This window comes from Drosophila yakuba, chromosome 3R (genome assembly GCF_016746365.2).
Source record: "Drosophila yakuba strain Tai18E2 chromosome 3R, Prin_Dyak_Tai18E2_2.1, whole genome shotgun sequence".
Taxonomy (NCBI): domain Eukaryota; kingdom Metazoa; phylum Arthropoda; class Insecta; order Diptera; family Drosophilidae; genus Drosophila; species Drosophila yakuba.
Genome location: NC_052530.2, coordinates 26,333,544 through 26,349,076, shown reverse-complemented (window position 1 = coordinate 26,349,076; position 15,533 = coordinate 26,333,544). Strand labels below are relative to the sequence as shown.

The window sequence follows — 15,533 nt, the reverse complement described above, 5'->3', positions numbered from 1 at the left end:
GTTTCTGCCGAATTTTAAATGAATTTAGGGCGCCGCGGCTCTTTCAAAATTCATTTGGGACCAGGTGGCCAAACCCTTTTGCATTTTTGGGCTGATTGTTTGATAAACCCATTTCCTTTAAACGCCTTTGATAGGTCTTTGTAAGCGACCAGTGATAAGCCATTTTTAAAATAATCCCAACAAAACTAATGGTACACATATTTAAAAAAAACTAAAGCCACTTTGGGGGTTTTCAAATTGAGTCAGAGGCAAATCAAAAATGTCAATTTGCGACACAACTAGCAAAAGCAAGGTGAAAACACTTAAATTCAATTGCTGCCAGAGGGATGGCCAAAGGAAAAGGACAATAAGCTTGTACACTTTCACAATGAAATCCTTTTTTAAAATAAGCCAACCTTCTTTGACAAGCTAGGAAACCATGTAACGATATACGTATATAGTAGTCTTGGGTTACTTTTGGTTGAAAGGAAAAGTAATTTTATCAGTATTTTCCGTTTCCATTTCACATAACCTTTCAATGGTCGCTTGCCACTTTTTGTTTGATTGGATCTTGGTGGCTTTGTGATTTTCTTTGTCAATGCTTATATCTGATTTTCTTTTATAAAGTGAATGTGCTCATAAAATAATTCGCCTGTCACTTTATCAGCTAATGATTTTGCAATCGAGATGATATTTGTTGATTTCAATCGGGATATTTGGCTTGTGTGACTTGTTGGTTGTTATACAGATTCAAGTTTGTTTTGTTATCACATCAGCAAATTGATTATACGCCCCGTCGGCCCTGTGACATTGTGCACTCAGTCTCCCACCACTCCTCATGTTTGTCTGACAATTTGACATTGCCCGCAGCAGCAAGTCGAGACGGAAAATGGAAAACTGGGGGGAAAGTGTTTGTTGCGCAAATGTTTGCCATTAAATGCTGTGGCGTGCTTGTTCACTTTGTTGAATTTGGACAACCAGCAGTCAAAACTACAATACCTTGTATAATATGTAAAATTATCTGGCTACGAGGCTTGTAAAATGTATATTTATATAACAATCTGGAAAAATTTTCAGCTCTTTTGCTGAGACTAATTAAATTTTCGTATTGCTGACACATTTGGATGTCTGTGCATATTTCATCCTCCTAAATACAAAACACTGAGGACGCCGTTGACAGGCAAGCAAAAATGGTTTACATTGTTCTCAGTCTCAGCGAACATCTTACATTTCAGGTTGAAGTATAACTTCTGTTCGACTTATTTAATTTTGTGGCTTCTTTTTATTATCAGATAAGAAGAAGTCGAGTAGCCCTCCCACTCTATTGTCAAGACAACAGCCATGACAAAGCACAAAATGTGATAATAAAATGGTTCCCCACAGAAGCTTTGTTTCATTCTGTATTGTTCCCATCATAATTAAATGCTTGGAACACTGCTGCCAGGAGTTCCTAAGCAAACATAATTTTTCAAAATTATCTCAAATCTGGACATTACTGAATAGCTTCCAGCACACAATAATTTTAAGAGGTTTCAGTTTATAAAAACTTTTCATATTTCTTTGCATAGCTAATGGTTGACCATATTATGATTGTTGTAATTTAGGGTTCTGCCTTGGGAGATGGAAAAACTAAAAGTTAAATAAGCACATGCACACTTAATTTTCAGCAATGCAAACAAAATGAAACATTTTCCGACAGCAAGGTGTTTAGTTCTAAATTTAAAGGTGAGAGCAGCGCACACTCATGCTAACCAAACAATCCAATTAATTTTATGCACTTACCACATGTGGATTTCTTGGGTATTCCCAAATGGCATCGTGTAAGCTTAAGCTAATTAATGCCCTTGCTCAAATATTCTCAGCCACGTGTGTGCGTGAGGAATTAAAAATTCACAGAGAATTTTCGAAAATTATGTCTAAGCACTTAAGTAGGTGTTTAGTGCCCAGAGGATGGAGACAACTTGGGGCTGCGGTGATGTGATGTGCGAGCGTGTTAGGATAAAGTTTGCCTCATGTTTCCAGAAAGCCTGTGGTTGAGATACGCCGTTTCCTGTGGTCCTGGTTATCATTTTGCATATTTACCCTGACATTGTGTATCCCTTTTACATACTTTTGCACAAGCTGCTGGAAAGCTTATCTGAAAAGTGCTGTCAAGCTCTCTGTATAACACTTTTTGTTTTTCTAATCCAAAAGGGCTTATCTAATTATGTTAATGGCCTCGCGCTAACTTACTGGGATAAATAGTGTGTTTGAAATTATGTTTCGTGACTTAATTTACGTACTTGATTTAATTATTCTTTGTTAAATTGAAATTTAAAATATCCTGTGCTCGTGGACTGCGTTGTGGTTTGTGTGTTTTGCATTAGTATCAGCCACTAAAAACTGATAAGACCACAATTCAATACGCTGATATGAATTAATGTCACTTTGCCACCTGCCACAAAACCAACGAACCAAAATCGATAGTTATTAATTACTCACATAAGATGCCCCTTTTCCGGATTGCTATATACAATAGCAATTTAAGCCCCACAATTGCACTTTATTTTCTAACGGAAAGTTTTTCAGGCATTCGAAGGAGTAAACTTTTAAAACCTTCAGAGAACAAATTCAAACTTTGTAACTGCAACTCTTAATTAGGTGAATGTTTTCAGAAAAGCGGTGTATCCATTTTATGGTCAGTTTTAGACCAATTAAGAGTCTATCAATTTGTTGTGCAAACAAAATATAGGCAAAGTTACACAAGCCAACTACAATGTGATCAATAACAAAAAAAAGTTCGACTAAGTGAAACTATTATTTCCTCTCTTGAGCAAAATCGAGAAGTGGCAATAAAAATGAAGTGTTAAATTATGCCTTTTTGAAATGTTTCCGTTAGCACGTGATTTATCACGCCTGGCATAAAATATCCATTCTGATGTCTCATTATTCCAAGCTGAGGCCCAAGTGAATTCAGAGCTAGACTTTTATTACTCGTTATGATTGTGCCAGCATCTGGCAACAGGATACCGCACATAGCAGCTGAAATTGCCCCGGATTCTGTTGAAAGAGGTTCTTGTTTGGCTTCATTCCAGCTGGCACATTTCTAAACTGCTGAAGCAATTTGCCCGCCCTATTGATAACGCCAGAAATTCAGACATAGACATGTCAAAAAAAAGGAAATATGTCACACTTTTAGCAAAAAATTAAGTTAGCGAAATTTTAATGAGAAAATGTCCCATTTTTCCATTAAGTACTTTTCACAGCTATCAGTTATTTTGTACAATATCTTGTAAAAGTATTTCTGCCAATTTCAACCGTGCAATATTCATGCTCCAGTTGTTTGCCATGTCTCCCATATTGCTGACATCCCCATGCCAAATGACCATGTGCACAGTTTCACACTTTTCTCGCCTTCAGCCATTTTATATTCGCAGACATCTGTCGGTCGTGGAATGGCATCTGATAGTCGGGGACGCGGAAAATGTCAAGTACTCGCATAAGTGAACACATAACCCAGACGGGGAAACATTCCGTGACATCATCATTTGCCAGTATGATGTAGCAGAGGTGTGGCAAGAAACTTAACTGATTTACAGAATACTTGCAACATCTTGGCCACTTTTTCAGATCCTGACTTGCGCCTGAAAGCAGCAGGAAAATGGCTCGAGTCGGTAATGATGATGCTGCAGTTTGCAGGTGGTGTGTTACTCACTTTTTGGTGGTGAAACCCAATTAAAGTTGATATGGATGTCTCTACATGTTTCCTGGCGTTATTAAACTTATATGAAAAAAAAAGGCGAGCATGTTTTATTATTTTCTATAGACTTAATCCAAATAAATTCGTTTTTCTTTCTCACATACTTCATCTGTCTCGTTTTGAGGTGGAAATAAAATAGAATTTCGACATGCTGGCTAGGAAAATTTATGGCTTTGGCTGCATTGAAGACATGCATGTGCTGGCAGAGTTTGTGGCTTACGTATTCCCTACGACCACGTGGCGTATACGCAACAAAATCTCGTTTTCCACTCTTGAAAACGTATGCATACATTTCGCGGCCGGCAAAAATATTAGTATTCAACGTCTGAATTTAACAGGCTGCACTTCAATTTTACATTCTTGGCGTTTTGCAAGAATCCGGGAAGATCCACTTTTCAAGGCATTTATCTCACCCTTACTAGTGTCACATGACATGGTAAAATAAAGTGACAACCATTTATAAATTTTAAGACATTCACGAAATGTAATAAAATCTTTTTTCAGATGCAGTGCACATTTTCAAGGGTTATTCTTAGGCCACTGCCAAACGGTCGATATCGAGAGGCTAGTGATACAATTATTTTAGTAAAACACCAGTTTCCACTTCACCATATGACTTTCGTCCTGCATGTTCCAACCATTACTCAAAGACGTACACACACAGGATTCTTGGGCACGTTTCGTGATATATGAGAGAAATGGCCAGTGGCCATCTGCCGCATTGTCATTATTAATGATGCAATTGACATGCTCCACATGAAGGACTTCAGTCAAGTCAAGATTCATAGAAGTGCGTTTAGGGGATCATTCGATGATTTGCTTGTAAAGGACTCAGAAAGCATTTAATCAATATCATGCGACATCCTAGAAGTCCAATGTGCAAGCAGATACAACAAATAAATTGTAGTAGATTCCCTACCTTTTTTATATTCACTGTTGTTCTTATTTAACTCTCACTTGTAGATGCGACAACAAAGGTAGTTGGACCAGACGAAAGCTATAGTATACACAGAAATATTAAACACGGCACATAAATTGCTCGTCGGCTTCTGGTGGGTTGAATGGCCTGAACTCGTAACAGTCGCAACTGAATGGGTAAAAGTGGTTTCAACTTTTCTGTGCTGTCTGGGTTTTACTGTTTGTTTGCTCATCGTGACCCAGTTTCCATGACAAGGAATCGATTTGCACCCAATCAATGACAACAAGTGCGGGGCTTGACCCTTTCGATTTCTTAAAAATAAAAATTCCTGTTATGGCCATAACTTGGTTCGCATTTCATTCAATTATGACCTGCGTTGCCGGGAAACTAATCCCAGTTTGTTGTTACTCGAGCTCCATTTAAGGTCAACTAACGAGTTCATTCCGTTTGAGCACTCCAAAATGAGAGAGAATAAGCCACCACTTGAGCTTGGTCAGCTCATTAATTTTACTCAACCGAAAATGAATAATGATGCCAGAGGAGCTGGCATGAGTCTACTATGAGTCAAAAGTCTCCAACCGAAACTACTGCGAGCCAGGGATTGGGCAAAGTGTCTGGGAAGCAATTTCACAGGATATTTTAGTGGTTCTGCTCTGGGCTTGATTGTTTCCCATTTGGCAGCTGTTGCTTGTTTTTCGGCTAGTTTGCGTTAGCTTGCTGTAGTTTGTTGGTGTTTGCACCGAGGAACTACAAGTAAAATATTTATATTTTTGTTTATTTTTTTTCACAACTCCCCCACTGCAGCTTGGAAAGCTTTGGTCCTTGGTCCTGTCACCATCAAGGGGTCTCGATTACAAAAGTTGGACATTTTGCTGTTGCCTTGTACGCTTTATGCTTTTGCGCTCTGTTTGTTTATGCCTCTTTGCTGTGTTTTATGTTTTTGCCACAGTTTTGTTTTGCTTTGCCTTCAGCAGAAAGTTTTTACGGTCAGCCTGGGATGGCCAGACGGTTTTGGGCTTGCTTTATGAATTTGGGTTCGGTCCGGCTCCCTCTGCATTCGCTTTTCCACTTGACCTGCCATGAATTTGATCACGTTCCTAGAAATGGCAGGCGAATATGTGACGCAGTATTTAGGTTAGGCTTGGATTTTCAGCCAGCTTCAATAAAAACTAACAGATTTTTTAAAAATATTTTGACAAACAACAAAGTATTGACAGAATAACAGCTTCGAAATAGCAGAACGAATAGTAATAAAAACATTGTCACCAAATGACAAAATTCTTGCTAAATGCAATATCAGTCCTACCGGTTTCATTGTACTTTACAGCCATAATATGTATGTATATATATCAATATATTTCACAAAAAAAATATTTTTTTTTAATAACGAGCAAAGTGATGGTGTTGTATTTTAATCAGTAATTTAAATTTAATTTACCCAACATTACACATGAAATACCCAAAGGGCGACATGAGCAACACGATTTTACTTTTCATTTCGTTGTTTCTCTCTATCTGTCCTTTTACTACAGAATAAAAAGTTGCCTCTGGGCAAATGAAGAATACATTCGCTATAAATTCATTACATTAATTCAGTAAAAGGTACTTTCGTCCAAATTAGTTTTAAAATTTGTAGCAAATGTAGTGGCAAATAAAAATTGGTTGAAATAAAACGAGCTTATCCATTAGCGCGTCCAGGTATTCAAATTGGAAATCGACTAGCGAAAGGCCATATTGAAAGCCCTATATTACCTCGTACACAGCCGATTCCCAGTGCGAACCACATTTACATTCCATTCACCTGCAGTTGAATCAGCCACTGCACTCAAATTGCAAATTCCCTCATCCGACTACGTGCCCGAAATAAACCCAATCTCCCACCTCAGCCAACTTTTGAATTGGGCTCTGACCCAGACGGGCGAGCTCCGTTGCAACTTGAGTTGCTCTGTTGGCCTTTTAATCAAACTTTGCCAGGAGCGCCAGGAGTTCCAGGTGCAGAGAATAGAGAACTAGGACGAAATGGAGAGTGGGCACTATTCAGACAGGCTTCACTTTTGCTGTGGTCGCAAACTTTATGCCACAAGTCGAAGCCCCTGGAGAAAGGACCTGAAAGGTGCACAGTCTGCTAGAAATGACAGCAGATTCAGTCAACTCCGGGGATCAGGACAAATGCACGGAGGAAAACGTGGATACATTTTTTTGTAGTATTTTATACAAATTCCTATTTCTTTTGTTAAATTTTTATTTTTCTCTTTAATTAAACAAGTCTTTACAAGTTACAAAGAAGGTCGATATGTGTAGGTCTAAAAATATCTATAGATATATAGAAAATTCTTAAATTATTTTCAATTAAAGCCATCTCGTATATGACACTTTTTCGATAGACTCTCTTTTTAATAACAATGTATCTCAGTTGTTTTGCCATCTTTTGGTTTTTTTCACTTTTTGCATAACAACATGAAAATTATGCGGTGGCCTGTGTTAACTAAAATGGGTTTTATATTATGCGTACACAAAACATAAACAAGCAACCAGCTTTTGTTTAACTTGCATTTTAAAAATACATTTTGGTAAGCCACAAAAGCTTGTAAATTGAATTAATGTGAAATTTATTAATTTGCCGCATTTTTGATTAGGTGACTGAAATAATATATGCGTACAACCGCCACTAATGCAGAATCTACAATGAAGCAAATCATGAATTATTGCACGAATTTAGTGCAATAATATGAGCCAGGACTGAAAAATTTAAAACAAACCCCACAAGCTTCAAAGCAGCGAAGCTGTGAAATTTAACGCGCTTAACTTTTTGTGGTCGCATAAGCGAGACTCAAGTGGTTGGCAGTTGGTGAAGCCCGAAATGCGTAAAAGTTTAACATCCTTGTTCTTAAAGATGCGGAATGCTCAAAATACAGCGACATGAAGAAGAACGACAATACAGGCATTCGTACTTCCCTTAACAAGTAATAAATTACGGGCTTCATGAAGGGCACTTTACAACCTACATAAAATGACTTAAGTAATGTAAGTAAAACAAGAGGGCATCTTGTAGTCAAGTTACCCGACTATCAGATACCCGTTTCTCAGGGAGTGGAAGCGCTTACTATAATCTTAAAATATTCGGGAATATCGGTCGAAATTGCGAAAAAAATAATAAAATGAAACAAAATATGTAAAAGCTTTAAAAAAAATTGTAAAAAAGAAAAAGTAATTTTTTGCCATTTTTCGCAAATATTGATGATGGTACCCCTTATTCGAAAATCAAAGTAGTTGGCATGGACATAGTTAGATATGTTAATAAGCAGCACAAAACAGTCTTTATTTTAGCTGTGCCAAGTTATGGCGAAAACGCTGATTAAAAATACCCACCACCCTGCATCAAAACTAATATAATAACTTTTAATGGGTATTTATAATTATTTCCTAATTTTGATATTAGTAGTTATGTGAAGTACTGTTTAGAAGCATTATTAACTATCCTCTCAATTATCAGTCCATCGATTTAGCAGCATAAGCCATCAACTGTAGCAAAATGGTTTTAATGCCTAACGGACGGTATGCATGGTAATAAGTCCTTCAAAAAGTGTTTCCACTATGGAAAAAGGATCTCACAAATGGGATGACTCCCTTCCGTATTGATTTCTGCAAAAAATGGGATGTATTATAAATAGTTATGGACCCTTAAACGTAATTGTCCTTAAAAAGCCCTATTCAGGCAGCATGAAATTAAAATGTGTTACTTGGTAATGTAATAAATCTGTTTCGGCCCCATTGAATTTAGTATTACATTGTGACTCTTAACGGTGCATTTATAATTAAATTACAAATTTTCCTGTCAACAAAGACAAGAAATCCAGGATTTAATCATTGGTCCTAAATATCTGAGTATGTTGCTGTGGCAAAAGCTTAGTGGATCTGACAGAAATGAAGAGTCCGTTCTGTGTGCATCTTGCGGATTTCAATGTAGATCTGCCACACAAAAGCCACAATGTTAACTAGGAACTGACAAAGAGAAGCTTCTTCCACTCCACATTGATGGACGTTATGCAAGGACAATGCTTGGCCTTTCAACTTCCGTTAAGATGTCAGCAACAAAGACCAAATATAATGGGACAATACTGAATATTGGGAGCTGGCAAACAGATGGAGCAAAAGGTAAACATTACTGGGCTGAGAATGGCGTCAACTTCCTTTTCCGTGACTAGTGCAATTGAATGTCGTTTCCGCTCTTTTACTGCGAAAAGTGAGAGGGAGTGCCTAACAACTCCATACAAGTAAAGCAGTAGTCATAGCAAAGAGTACTTTACTATAAATTTATTTCTTAACACCTTTATCTCAAAAGAAAATTCAAAGAACATGTTATCCTTCCCAGCAGCTGGAAGAAATGTTGTTTTGCTTATTTTTTTCAAGAAAGTTCCAATGTTCAGGCTGAGGTAATGGCCACAAAAAGCGAAGCTGCGGAAAAACTTTGGAAATTGTGTTGCTGATGCAATGCGGCATTCCAAAGTATACCTTACATACTGACAAATTATACTAAGTAGATTAAGAACGCACAGTCCATAGAGTTACAAGCAACCGTTAATTTGTTCGTATGCATAGAGTCATTTTAAGTGTTTAAATAACTTTCCTTAAATATGACTCACTTTAATCTCTTCGCTCAGCTTGTTCTATCGCTTATTTTTATCCCTTACTGCCAGTGGTGTCTTTCAATTATAAACGTTCTGAAATTGGCTTAGTGAACAGTCCACTTTATGACCAGGACGTGCGTTAGATTGGCCGTCAGCGGAAAAAGTGCACTGGCTGTAGAATGTAGAATCGACAGTGGATTTGGCTGAAATCAAATGGCTTCGGTGAAAAGCAATCAAGTGGGATTCTGTAGGTGATGCATCTGCGAGTTGATTAGGAGCACGAATAAATGTCGAAACGCAGACATTGATTTGTACAGAGATCTTTTCAACTGGGGTTAGATAAAGACTAACAATTTAAATTGCAGGAATTTAAATGTATTCAAGCAATACTATCGCTTGACTGATAATCCGTTCTAGCTTTAAGTCTAGAGAAACCCACGGGTCATTTGTGTGTCAATTTCCCCGCCTGTTCTCGCAAGGGAAACCGGCAATTAAGTGATGTGCGGTGTGGAGGAAGTGTTCAAATAGGTCAGGGGGTAAACTGCATGCAGCGGCTCTTTTAGGCCGACTTAGAGCGGGTTTTAGCCATTGTCGTTTGCACGCACAATTACGTAGGCGAAAAGCGCATCACGGAAATGAAAGACAAGTCCGCCGGATGGGGAAATTGCAATGGAGGCAGTCCGGGAAAACTGACAAGCGGCCAAATTGACCGGCAGTCGAGCAAACAGATAGTCAGTCGGGTGCACACTGCGTATGAGCGAATCCGCATTGGGAGTGCGGGTGAAGTAAACCACTCAGTTGCGGGCTTTGACATCACGTGCTAAGCATTTTGGCCTCTTTGTCCCACAGAAATGCCTGGCAAGTGAAGTCAATAAAACTACACAAAGGTATTACCTGACGATTCCTTCTGAAAAACACCGAAATGCAAGTGCAGCGATTTATCTATACATTCAAATGTTTACAAAGTAATCAAATGTATACAAAGAACGTGGTGCATTTCACATTTATCGTGAATCTTACAAGATTTTTCTTGCTTCAGAAACTTCTAGTATATTTAAGAAGAAAACTTTTTAATGTTTATGACCCCATGTACTAATGTAAGACGCAGCAAGAGTTTGGACCGAAAATTGGGATTTATATTTCTATTAAATCATTTCCATTCGTTAAGAAATCAAATGTGCCTTGATGCCAACTTGTTGTACAAGCAAACAATGCCAAATGGGCTTAGCTTAGATGCCTTTCAAAAACCTTTATGAAATCCTCTGGCAAACCAAAAGCTGAATGTCAGGCTCAAAGGCCTCAATCCTGCCATTCATCGCACAGAAGGAACGAAATCAGAAAAAAATCGACAATAAGCATAAAGCCTTTGGAAGATTCGATTTGTGACTGCCGTGAAAGGTTTTCATTTCCAACCACACACAGATCAATAATGTCAATTTATCACCTGAAGCTCTGCATGAAAGGATATACATATGTACTTTGGTAAAAACTTCGGTTGAATTTACGTTTAAAAAAAATGTGAAGAACAACTTTGTTAGCTTAATTTTTGAGCTTATAGTACAAGCACAATTGGGAAATTGTCCTTGAACAGCTTGGAAGGCAACTTAAAATTCTCCTCAGGATGTCAAGCTCGTTTTCAAACTCAGCTGCGGGTTGTCACATGTAATTTTCCGCGGCTAATTCATCTGTTTATCCTCTGTGTAAGACCAGATGTTATTCGTGATAGAAAGAAAAAGTGTGGTTGGGAGCACAAAAACAAAGAAATAATAAAAAGCATAATAATGAATATGAGAATGCGAAAAGAGCCCCAAGAACAGACGGGTGACATTAGCATACAAGCAATGACAATGGAGGGGAGAGCCAGGACGAGGGGCAAAGGATCCAGGCGGGAGGACTTTCCAAGGGGCCAAGGCAGTGGCAAATGCCATGGGTTAGTTCGCCTCGCATTACGTATACGCAGCGTGAACAGAAAAAATTACGAATAGTCACGTAGCAAAAGTAAATTCAACCCTCCCCACACACTCAGTCAGTTAGTCAGTGTGTATATTCCCAAATATTCAGTATATTCTGCGGTGTGTGCATATGGGCGACTTCTGACAGCCATTTTAATAATTGTTGGGGCAATTCACTGGTACTAAACTCTCCCTCATTTACCCGTGGTCAGCTAAAATGTCTCCCCAATGGAAACACAAAAAAAAAACTCAATGCTGGCCATAAACTTTATACTTGTTCATGCTGTATGTATGAGATGTATGAATTGCAGAGTGGAGTGAATATTTAAATTCAACAGTTGGACATGCAAATAGTGCTCACAAGGCTCAGATATTTACTTTTAATTTCCATGTCATGCATATTTGGTGCAGCATTCAAATGCAGCACGGTTTGCAAAAGTTTCTTCAAATTTTGGCATGTCTCACTTAACTAAGCTTATCTGCAATACGGCCAATACGTTTTGGCAATGATTAAACTTTTGTTAAAAACTTTAAAGTTCTGCTACGGTCTACATTATGTGAAAAAATAAATAAAAGTTTTTATGGCTATGCAAAAAACGGGACACTGGAGATGATTATCGGTTTGTTTGTCTGTGCCGCTTTTTCAGTTTTTTATATCCAACTCCGAGCCATAACAAAACAATTTTGTTTACCCTCTGTTGTCTGACCCACTCTCCTCCACTCGGATGCTCAAACAGGCGACGCTGAAAACAGCCCAATGCCTCGGGGAAATCTCTGGGAAACTAGGAAAATGTCGGAACGGGATTTAATGGCTGGCTGCGCTGAAAACTAGTAAGAACTTCATATGGGAATGAGTTTAAATATTGTGGAAAAATATTTCATTAGAACTTCGTTCTTGTTGTCAGCACATTGTTGATATATCAATAGGTCCGTTAATAAAAATGGTTGATTAGGTATAAATATTATAGCCTCAGGGAATTTAATAAGTGCAGAGCAACAAATACCGCAACTAAAAACTAATACAATTTGCAAGTGAACACTTTCTTCTAAACTTGTAAGAGGATTACATAAATTGATATTAAATATTCAGATCAGAAACAGATTAGCTTTTACTGGATAATTTTTAACTTTAGCCCTGCATGTGCGTGATGAAATTAAAATTTTACGAGGAGTTTGTCAAAATTCTGCCTGAGCACTTAAGTAGGTGTTTAAGTGCCCAAGGGGAAAACGGTGGGCCAACACCGAAAGTTGATGTTGATGTTTAAGCCTGATGTGTGGCTGCTAAGACAAAGTTTGCATCCTGTCACCTGTGGGATTTTTTAAGGGTTACAGGGGGGAGCAACTGCGGTTTTCTGGGGGCATCGTTTTCATTGTGTAAATATTTAAGCACTGGAAACACACCTGGCACACACTTCCTGTCAGCTTATAGGAAGGTGTTGTTTCGAGCGATGAGTTTTGAATTTTGTTGAGCTGAGCGGGATTATCTAATTATGGTAATCGCCTCACGTACAAGGATTCTCTGGAGTGAATGACTAAAGCTGCTGGATTGTGTCTTTTATTATCGGCATAACTGACACATATCTCAACTCGCACGGACACTTTACGAGGAGATTCTCACTTTAAGGCGCACTGCGCCAATAACTTCTCTTTATTATTTCAACAATCGGTTCGGTACCGAGTAAATCTTAAGATGCGAAAAAATAAGCGAAATATATGTCAGCAGCCATTATACTTTAATGTTTTCTCATTGCGGCAGACTTGGCCACGTCCGTGGAAAATGACAGCCAACAGGGAATAAATGTTGGTTGCAGACTGGCAGGGATTACTCATCAAACCAAGTGCAGTAAGTCCAACGTGGCGGAAACCGCACAGAAAGCCACTAGAGACCTGCATTTAATTATCTTTATTTTTAAATTTTCCCAAAAGGACATTTTTCTTTTATCTTTACACAGCCGACTGAAACATCGTGTTCGCATTTAAGATTTTTCCAAATAATTTGGTTCCTTCCTTTCGTTAAAAAAGAATTGAGATCTTTCCGATTTGGTGAGTAAATACATTAAGATTATAATCAAAATAAAACTGGAAGAGTAAACAGATCATGTAGAGAACAAAAGTGAATGGGATGAGTTCATATAAGAGGCACTCAAAACACGCAAAAAATACCAACAATGGAATGTAAGGAGAGCCAATTAAAAGCAGAATCAAATTGCTTTCGCTAATTTAGCAATATGATTCACCCAATATACAGAATAACGAGAGATAGAAAAGAGGAATTTGTGTTGTTAGGAAACGAAGAAAAAATTCTTAAACATTTTGCATTACAATGAAATGATCAAGATATTTGTAAAATTGTTGCTTTAAGTATATTTCCAATTTATTTGCAGTTCTTTTTAAATTGCATTCAACCCACAATAAAAGGCACCGAAAACTCTGCCTTTAAAAGTTCAGGTTCCAAAGGAAAGCAAATATGGTCAGGGAAAAAAGAATACGTATAAAATGCACCGGAGACATAAACAAACATGCAACAAAAACGAGAACTGCAACAATTTCCAACTTTTGTAATTGGCAGGAGAGAAGGGCGGTGGACGAGACGCAAAGGAGACAGAATCACAGGGGAGAAAGTCACCCAGACAAGTTTGAATGAAAAATTTCAGCAGCTTCTGTTCTTATTTTGGACTGAAACAAAAATAAAAAGAAAATGCTGCTGCCAGAAGGCAGCAATCAGGACAGGACGGAACGGACACCACGAGCAACTAAAAATGTCCTGCCACATTTTCGCACACAGGGAAAAGTGAGCTTTTTGCGGCTTAAAATGCAGATTGTTGGCTTGACCACGTACGAGTTTTATATTTTATGTCTGAGTGGCCCCCTTAAAACCAACTCATTATTCATCTCCGGCTGAGTAAAATTAATGAGCCTGGCGAACCACTTTACCACTTCACACTGTTGTAAAGTTGCCAGCAAAGCATTATTTCTTTGTTTGCATTCAAGTAGCCGGATTAAATGGACTCGTTAGAAACCCAAGCAAGCCAAATAAACTGCAGAGTGAATCATATATGTACAAGTTCAACCGAATAAGGAACTTATTTACATTGCGAGTTTCCATTAAATTTCAGGCAGCAAACAAGTCTATTTATTTTGTTATCTCATCAGAATCTCGATGCTATTATTTTTCTAGGCTGCTCGGCATTTCTGTGTTCTAAGCCATACATATATTAGTCCTTCTATTTGTACCAATTAGTCGCTGCAAATTTGAGATTCACTGAATCTTCTCTAGAGCACGCAATACAATCACCTGGCCATCGTGATTTATTGGGTAATTGATAGCAGATAATGGGTGTGGTTGTGCCGTTTTCGGATTTTATTCCATGTATATTCGATTTCTTGGGATTCCCCTAAGAATTTCAGTGCTATTTTTTAATTATTGGGCATTTCAGGCATAATATTGTAATTAATACCGTTAATACAGTTCGCCATTTAACAACAAAACTTAAAGAGTCGACAGTAAGTCAATGAATAATTCAGCAGATGACAATCAAATTAGCAGGGAAAACTCCCTATTTAGCTCAAGAGTTTTGCATAAAAAGCTTTGGAAAGGATATCTATGCTAAATTGGCAGCAGTTTATTGTAATGCCCTTCGTTGCATCTGTAGTATTAGATATATGTACAATGTTATACCTTTCTTGGTATCTTTAAACGATCCATTGCATTGCTGTTGCTCTGGCTGTACTCACCGCAATGTAAACAGCGAAATTTAAAAATAGAAGAGCGAAAACAAAGAAAATACAGAACAAATTCCAGGCTAAACAATGCACGAAAAATAAATTTGTAAGCAGTGCACTCAATTAAGTTCAGAAGTATATTCCATTGAAATGAATATTTTGCCGCTGTGAAGTACCTGCGATTGTATATACTAAGCGGTTTTTCCATTGGCCAATAAGTGAGTCAAAACACCTAGCCTGAAGATAAACATTCTGCACAGATTTTGAGTACAAGAAAATTCAGAGATATATAATTTTTCAACTTGATATTATGAACCTAAAAAATATTCCTTCTACAAAAATTAAATTTAGTCATTATATTTTTTTAACAATATTTCATAAACCATTTTTTTTGGCAAGTTAAAATGCAAATTTACTAATCTAAAATGTACTGGAAATTCTAGTGTTTTCCCTTGTCTGTAATTTAAGGCACAAAACCATTCTACGGGTTAAGTTTGTTTTCATTTTCACGGCGTATTTCCTGCGCAGACTCCAAAATTGTCCGACTTATTCGGCATCGCAGTCGACGCCGCTGTCTGTCCGATAAAAATTCA

At 37.8% G+C, this 15,533-nt stretch overlaps 1 long non-coding RNA gene across 1 annotated transcript; it reads right to left on the bottom strand.

Moving 5' to 3' along the window:
• Positions 1 to 3,164: 3,164 nt before the first annotated feature.
• LOC120321905 lies at positions 3,165 to 5,986 on the bottom strand. Its single transcript, XR_005561635.2, has 2 exons — positions 3,674 to 5,986; positions 3,165 to 3,602 (listed from the first exon to the last, which is right to left on the bottom strand). It is a non-coding gene; the product is annotated as an uncharacterized LOC120321905 (long non-coding RNA).
• Between the last annotated feature and the right edge of the window lie 9,547 nt (positions 5,987 to 15,533).